The sequence below is a fragment of the Juglans microcarpa x Juglans regia genome, chromosome 6D (genome assembly GCF_004785595.1).
Source record: "Juglans microcarpa x Juglans regia isolate MS1-56 chromosome 6D, Jm3101_v1.0, whole genome shotgun sequence".
In the NCBI taxonomy this organism is placed as follows: domain Eukaryota; kingdom Viridiplantae; phylum Streptophyta; class Magnoliopsida; order Fagales; family Juglandaceae; genus Juglans; species Juglans microcarpa x Juglans regia.
In genome coordinates, this window is record NC_054604.1 from 15,374,258 (window position 1) to 15,388,233 (window position 13,976).

The window sequence follows — 13,976 nt, forward strand, 5'->3', positions numbered from 1 at the left end:
TGCAAACCCCGGTAGCTAACCGAGCAGAAATAGAATGTGAATCTTCCCCTTATTTATTCTTGGAGCTTCGAGTGTGCATATAGGAAAGACCACGCAGAAAACCACTTTGTTTCCAAAGTGGGTGCACCAGAAACAGAAAAGTTGGTACCAACCTGAACAGAGGCCACAGTTTTACACCCATGGTGAGGTCAGAACGGAACAGAAACAGAAATGGAATGTTATGCCAGAGGTTTTCAGAAAGCACATCAGATCATATCAGAGTACAGAAAATCTTCAGAACAGAACAAAATTTTATGCACAAAATTTCATATTCGCTCGCTTTTTCAAAGTTCAGAAACAGAATGTCAAAAATAAGCTCATGTCTACACTAGTCATGACAGAAAATAATTTCTTCTTAAACAGAATCTCATGAGTAATGCAGAACAATTAACTGAAGTAGTTCAAATTTCTTTTCATAATCAAATATGTATATTTTTCAAAAATAACCTCAACTCATTTTATTTTAATGCAAAATCTAGCATAGGAACCCCGCTTACCTGGACTTCTTAGCTTTTCAGAATTTTCCTCAATAAAAATGTCGAGTCGACTATAAATCGTCACCTATAAAATAATCATGTAATTCCATAAATTTCCAAACAATCACAAATTTACACCATTTAAGCCTAAGCTTATACTATATCTATTTTAATCTTCAATACCTAAAATTTCTCCTAACCCTAAAATATCTCTTAATTCTAAAATACCATCAGTATTTACTATTGAAAACAAACTATAACGTTTAATACTAGATAAAATAATTATCCCAAAATATTTTAAATTATACATCAAAAATTTAATAACCTCGATCATAAATAAAAAAAAATACAACATTATCGCATAATAACCTTTGAAAGAACCAATTTAAATCACTTATAAACATTTTTGTATTTAAGAGTTTTTAGAATACTATAAAATAAAAATAATGCTCACCTATACATATTAAAAATTAAAACTAACTAACATGACTTGTAATTAAAAGGGTAACATTATAATTTAACCACAACATATCTTATGTAGGACGTGAAGCTTTGTTAAACATGAAAACCCATTCGGGAAACTACACTTTGCGAAGCAGAGGCTCACCGAGAGAAGTGGGGCTGCGACGGAGTTGGGCGGATGCAGAGGATGTGCTGGCGGCTGGGTGGCTGAGTATAGAGAGCTAGAGCACTGAGAAAGAGACCCTCTGATGAGAGGTAGAGAAACACGGTGAGAGGGAACAAAACGTGAGGAAAAAAAAATACGTGAGAGGCAGGAAGTATTTTTGACATGGCTTACCGAGCTGATGATGAATGTACGGTTGATCAAGGCTGACGAAGAGTGTTTGGACGACGGTTTGAGGTTTGGCTGGGTGGTTTTCCGTTGTCTAAATAGGCTGAAAAACTGAGGGAAGGGGGCGATTTTCTTACTCTGTTTTGGGGTGATGGAAACAGAGTGTGATGGCGGTTTGCGTCTTCCTCTGTGCAGAGGAGATCTTGCTCGAGGCAGTGGCTGGCGGCAAGGATCCTCTCGCGTCACAGTGATCTGCTGGCTATGACTTTGAGTGGCAGGGCAGCGGCGTGAGGCTTCTTCGCGCAGAGGGTGACTCGTGATGCTGATCTCAAACTGCTGGCCGTGAGTGGAGGAGTTCTCCGAAGTGGGTTATCTTTCGGTGTTGGTGGTTTGCGGTGGAGGTTTTAAGGTGGCAAAGTCGACGGGCATAGAGCCGAGAACGCGGAGAGGCAGTGAACGAGAGGGAGTGAAGCGTGGGTTGTGTCGATTAAGTATGGGGGCAGTGAACGTAACAGAGCAGGCCAATGTGTGCGTATAAAAATGATGCGAAAACCCTAGAGATAAGAGAGACGTGTGTGGGGATGAAAGCTGAGTTGTGTGTGTGCATGCATGCCGTGGACGAAAGGAACACTTACGGGTGAAAAAGAAGTATAGACGAAAATAAAGAAAAAATAAACATGCAGGAAAAAAATTTAACGTGCGAAAAAAAATCAAATAATAATAAAATGAACTAAATAAATAAATAACAAAATCAATAAAAAAATAAAAAAATTGAGCTTGATTGGGCCGGGTGTTACATACCAGGCACATAAGACAGCAACTTAGGTGGGGCATATCCATAAAGAGCTTCAAATGGTGTAATAGTTGTAGTTGAGTGAGTTGTAGTGTTATAACACCACTCAGCCATTGATAACCATGCAGACCATTCTTTAGGCTTCTGTCCAGCATAGCATCTCAAATAAGTTTCCAAGCTTTTATTCAATGCCTCAGTTTGTCCATCTGATTGTGGATGGTAGGTTGAGCTAAAATCCAATGAAATACCATGCAAAAGAAACAATTGCCTCCAAAAGGAGCTAGTAAAAACTGGATCTCTATCCGAGACTATAGATTTAGGCAATCCATGGAGTTTAAAAACTCCAGAAAAGAAAACTTGTGCAACCTTAGTTGCTGTGTAAGGATGTGATAAAGGAAAGAATGAGCAAACTTTGTTAACCTGTCAATAACCACAAACACCACAGAATAGCCTTTGGATGATGGCAATCCTTCCACAAAATCCATAGAGATGTCATGCCAAGGAAGATCTTGAACAGGTAATAGCTGTAATAAGCCAGGATATTGCACATTTTCATGTTTATTAATTTGACAGATTTCACACTCTTGCACCAGTTTCTTAATATCTCGCCTCATGCCTTCCCAAAAGAAATCCAACCTAGGCTTTTTAAGAGTTCTATGGTATACTACATGGCCTGCCTGTGGGTTATTATGAATGAATTGCAAAATTTTTTCCTGGAAAGGTGAAGATGGTATCACAACCAATCTTCCTTTCCTTAATAATAACCCTTGCAGCAAAGAATAATGTTTAGGACCCTTTTGCCCTTGTTGTAACTTAGATAAAATCTCAGAAGTTTTGGGACACAAGGAGTAACTATTCTTAAGTTCCTCTATCCTCAAAGGTGTAGGGAAATATATTAGAGCAACTGTGGCTAAGTCTTCTTCATTTCTTCTAGAAAGTGCATCAGCTACAATATTTTCCTTGCCCTTCTTATAAATAACTGTAAAATCATATCCAATCAACTTGGAGATCCATTTTTATTGTGCCTCAGTCCCTACCTTTTGCTCAATCAAATACTTTAAAGCTTGTTGATCAGTCTTTATCTTAAAAGTATGGCCAAGCAAGTAAGGCCTCCATCGAGTCACTGCAGAGACAAGAGCTAACAACTCTTTCTCATAAGTGGACAATAATAAGGCTTTACCTTTCAAGGCCTTGTTGTAGAAGACAATTGGGTGGCCCTCTTGCATAAGGACAGCTCCCATCCCAATACCTGAAGCATCACATTCAACAATGAATGTTTTGTTAAGATCTGGTAAATTTAAAACTGGAGGATTGTGACTGCTTTTTTCAAAGCTTCAAGGCAACTGCAACTGTTTCATCCCAATGAAATGAGTTCTTTTTTAACAAGGAGGTCAATGGGGCTACAACGGATCCATAATGTCTTATGAATTTTCTGTAATAGCCTGTAAGGCCCAAAAATCCTCTTAAGGATTTCAAAGGTTTGGGGCTAGGCCACTGCACCATCGCTAAAGTCTTGGAAGGATTAGCTTGTACCCCTTTACCTGAGATGATATGGCCCAAGTATTAGATTTCAGAGGCCCCAATTTTACACTTTGACATCTTAGCATATAAAGTGTGTTGCTCTAATACTTGCAAAACAGATTTCAAATGATGAACATGCTCTTCTATATTTCTGCTATAGACCAGTATGTCATCGAAGAAAACTAATACAAACGTCCTAAAAAAGGGCTTGAATATGTCATTCATCAGCCCTTGGAAAGTTGTTGGTGCATTGGTAAGCCCAAAGGGCATTACCAAGAACTCACAGTGCCCCTCATGAGTTCTAAAAGCTGTTTTGGGAATGTCTTGCTCTCTCACTCTGATTTGGTGATACCCAGCCCTCAAATCCAACTTAGAAAACACTTGTGCACCAAAGAGTTCATCTAACAACTCATCAATGACAGGTATTGGAAATTTATCTTTGATAGTTACTTGATTAAGTGCACGATAATCAATGCACATCTTCCAAGTACCATCAGCTTTTTTTACTAGTAAAATAGTTGATGAAAAAGGACTTTGGCTGGGTCTCACCACCTCAGAAGCCAACAATTCTTGAACAATCTTCTCAATTTCTACCTTCTGGTAATGGGGATATCTATATGGCCTAACAGAAACAGGGTTTGCCTCTTCTTTAAGATTAATAGGATGGTTAAAAGCCCTATTAGGTGGTAAACCCACTGGTTCAGAAAAAACCCTTGGGTATGCATCCAGTAACTTAGTAATGATCTCAGGAGTGGACTCAGGTGCCACCTCTTGATCTACCCCCATTAGTTGTAAGAACCACCCTTGACCATTTATAGAATTAGGTTTAAGCCATTTGTCTCCCATCAGCACATCAGCAGTGCCAGTACTAATTTCCTGCAACACTACGTCTTCCTTTCCTAACCTGAAACTCATGGACATCTTAGTAAAGTCCCAGTGAATAGACTCCAGAGTTTTGAGCCATTGCACACCCAGAACAATGTGACAGCCCCCTAATGATAGCATATGAAAATGAATAGAAAATTTAGACCCTTGTATCCTAACTACTTCTTCACCTTTACCTCAACTCAGTATTTTTGTCCCATCAGTAACCCTTACCTACAAGCTTGAATCCCTTTCAATCCTCAATTCAGCCTTCTGAACCACTAGTGGATCCAGGAAGTTATGAGTACTTCCTGAGTCCACTAAAATTTCAATAGCACAGGCACCAATTCTCCCACGCAATCTCATTGCATTGCTGGTAGAACAGCTTGAGATGGCATTAATAGACACCTCAACACCTTCCTCCCCTTCCTCTTGAACTACTGCATGTCCATCCTCATCTCCTAAACACAACTCATCCCCATTTACCCCAGAGGGGTCTGGAACCCCTTGATCAACTTGCAAGAGGTAAACATTGGAATTTTTACATTTATGAGTGAGATTCCATTTCTCATCACAATGATAGCAAAGTCCCCTCCTCCTTTTCTCATCCACCAGAGAAGAGAAAACTTTTTTGACTGGTATAGGACTTCTTTGCACTATGGCACTATCCATACTCTTTTCTTGTTGAATCTTGCCTCTACCCAACCCATTATTTTTCCAAAATTTCCTAGAAGCCCATAAGTACTCTTCTTGAATCTTTGCAAGACCAAATGCTGCATTCAAATTGATAGGATTGAGCATTCGAACAGGCAATCGAATCTCATCCTTCAATCCACTCATAAAATAGCTTAATTTGAACCTATCTGATAGTCCCTTAAGCCTATTGGATAAAGATTCAAACTGTGCCTTGTAATTGGCCACAGTGGAAGTTTGCTTAAGACGAGTCAAAGCTTTCATGGGATCATTGTAAGCTGTAGGCCCAAACCTGACCAGGAGGGCCTTTACAAATGAATCCCAACTATTGAAAATTCCCCCATCCACAACATCTTGATACCACACGAGGGCCTCACCCTCCATGTGATAAGAGGCCATAAGAAGCCTCTGATTTAAAGAAATATGGTGGAACTCAAAGTATTGGGTTGCCTTAAACACCCAAGCAGAAGGATTGGTTCCCTCAAAGTGAGGGAAGTCCAATCTGACTCCCCGAGGCAAAAAACCCATTTCATTAAAATTTATGTGCATACCATAGGTTCCTTTTTCAGGATTCACACCCCCCAAGGAACCATAATTTCGTTGGTGAGATTCAATTAAAGATTGCAGCATATCTGTTAACTGGTCTAACCTGCCTGTAATTCCAGAAATTGCAGCATGATGTTCCTCGAGTTGCTTAAGCATGCCTTCTTGCTGCCTTAAAGACTCTTCTTGCTGTGCCTTCATTGCTGTCGCCGCTGCTGCCCTTTTATTATCCGCCATGAGAGGACGACCCAGCTGATACCACTTGTAATGGTCCCCACATACGTTGAAACCTAAAAGGCCTTACATGATCTGATGACGTTCTTGGTAAATATTCAACCTGGGCATCAGCAAAAATATTTAAAAAATTTGTATTCATAAATACCCTATCCAATCTGGCCCAAATATGCCGACCACCTAGTCTCCCATTACACCATGACATCCTCTAGCCCTCAAATGGAATATCTAACAAACTGCAATCCTGAATACACCTATTAAAATCTACCTTTGTGCAAGGAGTACGAAACACCCCTCCTACTTTCTCATCTGATCTTCTAATAATATCAAAATCTCCCGCCACCAACCATGGCTGTAACCCAGGTTCAATCCTGCGCATATAATCCCATAACTCACACCGATGCATCTGAAAGAAGCTTGCATATACTACCGTAACCAGTGTACGCATCTTAACCCTCACAAACCAACCTGTCAGCGCCTGATCAGAGCATGATACAAATTCATAATCCAACCCTTCCTCCCAAAATAACCAAACTTTTCCTCCAATCGCAGCATTATTCACAAGGTGTGTCATTTTCATCCACTTTGCCCACCTACCACATTTATTCGAAACAAGAAAAGGCTCAAAAATTCCCACGACCGGCGGATGGTATTTATTTAATAAACATTGAAGCCTACTCTTCAACAAAAGAATTCTCCTAATATTCCAAACTAAAAACTTCAATACCATTAATAAATTTTATTCGAACGCGTCACCCTATCAAGGGACCCAATCAAATGCTTTTTCTTTGCCCCTCGAAGTTTGAGTTGGGCCAAATGGACCAACTCAAACTCCATGGCTTCATCAATGAGCTTAAGTGAACTTCACGGACTCAACATAACATCACACAACTCTGCTCGTTCTCCAACTCAATTTGCTCAAACTAGTTCCCCTGCTCATCTCAGTAGCCAACACTAGCCCATCTTCCTCTTTCCGTAAACCAATGTTACTCCCAGCCATACCCTTAGAGGTTGGACCAACCACCCCTACATATGAAACCCCAGCATGTTCCTCCACTTGCATCTAAACATGATCACAAATCAGCCTACGCCCATCTAAATAGAAGAGCTTCGAACTTACCATAACCCCCTCCAAACCACGCTACTTAATTCCTTCCAGTAGAACCTCTCGTCTTGAAGGCTTCACACCAACTACCCCTATTGCTGGCTTCTCTGGTTTCCTCACCCCCACCGATTTCCAAACTTTTGCCAACTTCTCCTTATTGTCCTCACTCTGAATTATTCACATCTTTCCTTTCCGCTCCCTCTCCGACCGACCACACTTGCTCTCCTGGTGCCCCTGCATGCGACACCTTGAACAAAACATATGAAGAGACTCATACACAACCTCTTGGAAATGGCTGATTACCACCCTTAGCGGACCAATCCAGAACGATCGCAGTATAGGTTTGCATACATCTATCTCTACACAAATTCTTGCCACCTCCGGACGCGTAACACATGCCGTTGCATTATCTCGTTTAAGAAACCTTCCAAGTCCACCCCCAATGCTTCTGAAAATATAAAAATTTGGAGGTAGCCCTGGCAAAGTCAGCCAAACTGGAACCATTGGAGAATCCTCTTCCTCTCTAAACTTCGGAGTCCAATGGAACACCTTATAAGAGACACCCATCATGTCCAAATTTCCCCTTTCCATTACCTAAATGAAATCCTCTTCATTTGCCAAAGGAACCAACACATTCCAAGGATTTTTGCATTGTCCCACCATAGTAACAGATTTCAGCCCCCACCGATTGCGAATGAAACTTCAAATCTGATCCAGAGACAGTCTCCTATGGATGAATTTCAAAGCCACTGAAAATCAGAATGGCTCTGCCGAGAGATTGATTTCCGCCTTAGAGAATAGAAAGAAGATCTCGCCCTCTGCAAACCTAGGCTCCCGCACTGGCAAATCCACTTCTGGAAGTGGTTGTGGCCGTGCACCCATAATCTCAGCCAGAGATCGACTAGACGAAGCCGACCCTGTCACTCCCACCCTCCGCTCGCCCAAGGAGGTGGCGGCCGAAGCCATATCCGCGAACCCTAGGCGATCCCCAAACCGAGAGAAAATTCTTTTCCTGCCACGTCAACAAATAGAGAGGAAGTATAATTTTGGGTTATTACTTACATTAGGGTTGATGGTAAGGTTAGCCTTAATCTTGGCACTTAGTACCGTTAAGCAAATTATTAGAAAAGCAAACCCATTAGTAAATTTAGTGAGGCTTTTAGGACCATAGAACATCCATCGGCCTAGCCCAATATCCCTTAGACCATGAACCCATACACTTGGCCCTTTTAAGCCCACAAGGCCCAAAGCCATGTTTGGGTCTATTTCACTATTCAACTTGAAAGCCCAATACACTATACCATTGGTTTCCTTAAGCCCAATTTAAGTTTTGAAAATTGGCTAAAGCCATTAACCATCATAATTGAGGTTAGTACACTTTAAGCCATGTTTTAAAGCTTAATTGAGCTTAATCTTTTCTTAAACTTTTTAATTTAATTTTTTTTTGAATTAATACACGCTTAAACCATGATTTGAATGTGTTAATACCCTAGCTAAACCATCCCACATGTCATTAAGAAAAATGACATAACAAGCCCAAACCATGCTTTAAATCAGTTTTGTGCATTGCCCTTTGTAATGCTTTGCCTGTTTTGCCCTTGAGCCCGACATTTTTGTGGTTTATCCTCAAGGGTCTTGAGACCCTCCTAAATCAAGTTTAAGCCTTGGATGAAATTATTTGCACAAACCAGTCCAAAGAACCAAACCAAGTACACCTTGGTTTAGTTTGAGTTGTAGCCGTTTGGATTGAATTTGAACCAACCATTTGTCCTGGTTTGAACCACCACCCATGCCACCTCCTTCACCACCTAATACCCAAGGGACCCCATGACCATCATGAGAGTTTTAACTCAGATTTTCCCACCCAAAACTATCCAAAACTGAAACTCAACAAAAAGTTGTCAAATTGAAGCTATGTGAACCTGTCGATTGCAAGGGAGGTTTGCATGACCTTTTTGTCAACCAAACCATGCCCCACGACCTGACCACCACTGTAGGAACATTGTAGCCACAGTAGGGAAGAAATCTGTAGAAGGCAATCTGAAAATTTCAGCAAAACACCTCCATTTCAACACTTTATTTCGAGCTGCACCTTCATGATCACTTGGCATGCCAACTCTCCACCTTCTACCACCAGAAAAAGTCTTCAAGAAATGACCTTACCCCTGCCTGAATCAGTCGTGATGATGATTCAAAGGGATAAGTCAAAATAATGATCAAATCTGTCCAAGAAAAGCTAATAGAACCCGTCAGCCCCTTGGGTGGTTTTGATGGTCTTTATCCTCTCCTTTCTATCCCATGACTTGGCCAGCCCCGTACGAGCAGTGTAGCAATCATAGACGTAAAATCATGGTGGTTTAGGGCATTGTTTTGACCTCAACAAGATGAGACAAGTGATAGAGTGTAAATCTAGAAAATTCATATTCATACACCATCTTCCATCAATTCCCTTGGACCAAGGCCAACATCGCCTCTGCTCTGGCTGACTATAAAAGGCCCCCTCACCCCTCATTTCCTCCACACCTCAGCTCCAAGCTTCCTCATGAGGCTTGAAGAGCAGTTCTCCCTCTTAGAAATCAAAAAAGTGGAACCGAGTGAGTTCTTGGTGGGTTCTTGAGTGCTCTTGTGTAAGGCTGTCTTGGGTGCTAGGAAAGCCACAAAATTTGCAATTTTTCTTACGTTTGATCTTAGTTATCATGTCAATCTTTGTTTCCAAGTATTGGTACGAGATTTGGTTGAGTTTTGAGAAGGTTATCAAACTTTGTTCAAAATCGAGTCAATTAAGAGATGGTTTGAATGATTGACTAATTTTAATTGGCAATTTAGCTATGGAATGTCCTAAGCATGATTTGATATGATTTATCATTGTCCTAAAATGATTATGGAAGGTTTAAATTATGGTTAGAAGCATGTCATGATAGGTTTTGAATCTATCTTGTTTTGATCATCAAGTATGAATCAGTTTTGAATGAAGTAGAGACTAAGGATATCTTAGCCATGATTAAGTGTGGGATGAACTCTGTTATCCAAGAATTAGCCTTCATTATGTCATTAAAGATGTTAGTGATCATTTGTGATTAAAGAAAATCTCATATGCACACATTCATAGGGATCAATAGTTGAAAACACACTTAGGCATCAACTAGAGTGCATGCCATGGGTTGGGGCTGTTTAGGCACGTCCCACTTTGATTTTTGAAAATACAAGGGCATAGATGGTTTTAGAATGCCAAAAATATGAAGTCCATGAATTTTGGTTAGAGTTGGAGTCTGTTTGCAATTAGTAAAAATTTAGGGCCTTAACGACAGTTTTTGAAAATCTAGGGGTATTTATGTAAATACCCATTTTTGAAGCCTTTGATTTTGAACCTCAACCATAGAAGTATTAATCCTAACTTAGTATGCACTTGGTTTCAGCTGCTACGAAATTTTTTCGATTACTCAGGAAGTTTGTAAGTTGGCCTCTAACTTACATCTTGCCAGATTATTTATGATTTATTGATAAGTGCCTCATTCATGCTTCAATTATCAAATTAAACATAAAATATCTTGTTATATGATATATTGAGTATATATTTACATGACATGTGATATTTTTACCATTTTAGCATATTGCATCTACAAATGTCATTTCATATAAAAAGCTTACTAAATATGCGCATGTCATGGAACACATTTTTAACTTAGCACGAAAATAATTTTTGTTACGACCCTAAAGGCTAGGATGTGGAATTATCCTAGTGGAACTCCTCTATCCACTCTGGAGTGTTTAAGAATGGAGTGTTAACCTCTAGGTTGACAAAGAACAGTCAACGGGCTTCGAATGGGTTATATTTAAAGAACGTCGGAGTGAAATCAATATGTTATGACACCTAATGCTGGTGGGTGTACACGTTATGATGTTATAATGTTATGTTATGTTATGTTACCAATGCATTGAGAATAAGTCTATAGATAACATAGTTTCAACGTGAGTTGTACTACGGTCACTGGCAGGTACTCACTGCCCATATGGGGAACTGTGATGATACCACACGTTATGATTAATTTATGAATTGTTAAAAATGATGAAATGCTTTGATGAAAATATTATCTCTTGACGACAAAAGTAAAAATTTTCTCTGAATGAAAATGTGTGCCCCCTTTTTTGAAAATGTTGAGGAAGTTTTCTACATTTTTCTACATTTCATGCATTTTCTATTTATCGTTCTTCATGCATAATTTATCTTTGTGCAAGTTGGTTGCTAACTTACTGAGATTTCATGTAAATATCACCCTTGTGGACCATCATTCCACTTGGAATGATAGAAGTTGTGTCAGGATACGAGGAGGAGGGATTAGATGGAGCACTGGATCCAACTAATTAAGTAGGAGCTGACTTCGAGAGAAGACTATATTTGATCATTATGTTTATAGCCCTAGTCCTTCATGCTCTAGAACGTATGAAGTGATTAATTTAATTTTAAAGACTTTTAATATTTAGTTGTACTAAGTTATGCTACAATTTGGATTTGAACTTATGATGATCAGTAATGCATTGGAATGTTTTAGTTATTCTGGCATAAATTTCGTTTTCACCCTTCTATCCGCTGTGGCTATTGCATACTGCTAGTTACATACTAGGATGCATTGCATATTAACTATCACGAACCGGGGGGGGGGGTATGTAACTTTGTGGTACATGTCCCGATGCCCTAAGTTTCCGTTCCATCCCAAGCAGAGGTTGGAGGCGTCACATTACATTTGGCCTATTTTCTAGTGTCCTCCAAGTAAGGCTTGAAGCTTTATATCTCCCAAATTGGGCCTAAGGCTTTTTAACATCTTATCCTTAGCCCATCACATTAATGCCTTAGACCTTAAAGTCTTATATTCATCAAGTAGGACCCAAAGTCTTATTGCCTCTCCTAAGCCTTTATATCCAAAAAAACTTGGGCCCTTAGAAAACCACTCTTTGGGTCTTCTCCAAATCCATAAAATATTTAACCCAAATTAGTTAGTCCATTAATGTGAAAACCCTCCAATATGCCATGTGTCATTCCCTTATGGGTCTTTTAGCTTCTTATCCTTAAAATTAACAAAGCACCAAAAAATCTCCAAAATAATATTACTAAACCTATCAAGTTCCAAAAATTTCATTTTCCTCAAAATCAATATTGCACTATAATCTTCTAATAATTCTATTAAACCCAAAGTATACGGTTCTCTTGCCAACTCAAATATCTAAAATTATTCTTATACTCAAGTAGCTTAACTCCTAATTAACTAGGATTAAAGCAACAAAGGTCAAGGCCTAAGGAGCTTTCTAGGCTGGGTGTTACATCCTCCCCCTTAAAAGAAGATTTCGTCCTCAAAATTGGGGTATGAGTTAGTGTAAACAAATAATGCATACAACACGTAGATACTATGTACTTACTCACCAATGACTCTACGGTCCCCAACTAGATGAGAAGTCTTCACTGACATCATCCGATAGCTCATCCTGAGTGTGGTAGAAGAATCGATCCTCTTCTGAGTCATAGTACGCGTTAACTCGTTCTTCCATTTCCCTCCATTTTTTAGTCGATAAGTCTTCGATTCCTGGAGATCCCTCTTCACGGTATCGTATGTGACCAAAAGAGGGGTCGGTCACCCCGAGGTATTCATGGAAGAGATAACTGGATACAACGGTTCTTGGTTTATCCTCTTTCTCCAAGTGGCTTCTTCAACATTGTGATTTTGCCAAAGCACCTTCACTAAATGAATTTTTTCGATTCCCAAGTTCCTTTGCTTTCCAATCCATAATATAAACGAAAACTTCCTCGTATGTCAAGTTGGGTTATAACGAAATGTCCTCCAGATCTTTAGGGCGAAACGTCCTCTAAGTCCTGATAGTCTAGAGAGACTCTCTACGAACCTTTGGTAATAATCAACTAATCTTAAGAAACTTTAGACCTTGCGTACATTGATAGGATGCTATCAATACACTACTGCTTCAATCTTACTAGGATCAACCACTACTCCTTTACTCGAAATCTCAAGCACTAAGAATTTTACTTCCTTGAGCCAAAATTCACACTTGCATACAAACTATGTTCCTTTAATCTCGCTTGCACTCAAGCTGAGATGTTGCCTATATTCCTCTATCTAAACCTTCAACGCCTTTAATTCTAACGGGGCCATATGGTGTGGTGTTCTATTTGTGGCATGTTCTAGATCAATAATGGACCCAATTTTCCTATTGGAGGTAGTCCTAGTAAGTTGTCAACGAACCTCAGGAAAATCCTCAACTACTGGTATCCCCTGAATCTCCTTATCCCTACTGGAGTCTTCAACTATCAAAGCTAGATAGGCTACAACAATGTTAACAATGCAGTTTCTAAAAGTTGAGATCAAAAGGGGGAATAGCCTTTATAGTTCCCCCCACAAAATGGATCCTACCAAGTTCAAGTGAGTCAATCACAATCTCTTTCCTCCGGCAGTCTATATTGGCATAGTGTTTGGATAACCAATCCATTCCAAATATCAAATCAAACCTCAATAGACTGGGTAAAATAAGATCTGCTTCCTAACCCTTCCATCTAGACTTAGAGGGAAAATTTCCAAGGACTTGAGTACACTTGACTGTACTTCCATTGGGAATCGTAACTACTATGGTCTAAGGTAATGATTCAATCGACAGGTTACACGTTCGCCGCTGACACGAAATACCTCATTGTGCCAAAGTCAAATAAGGCACATGTCTTAAAGCGTGATATTACTTAAAGCATAATCATCAACTACCCTATACCTAGTGTCCAAAACAAAAAGACTAACTTCTATAAAAAGCGAGGGGTATTAAGGAAAATACCAGTAATGAATTATGTCTCCTCTAGTCCTAGTGCTTCCTCTTGCATATCACCGGGGGTAATAGCATAAATGCGGGCTTGGGGAGTTGGTC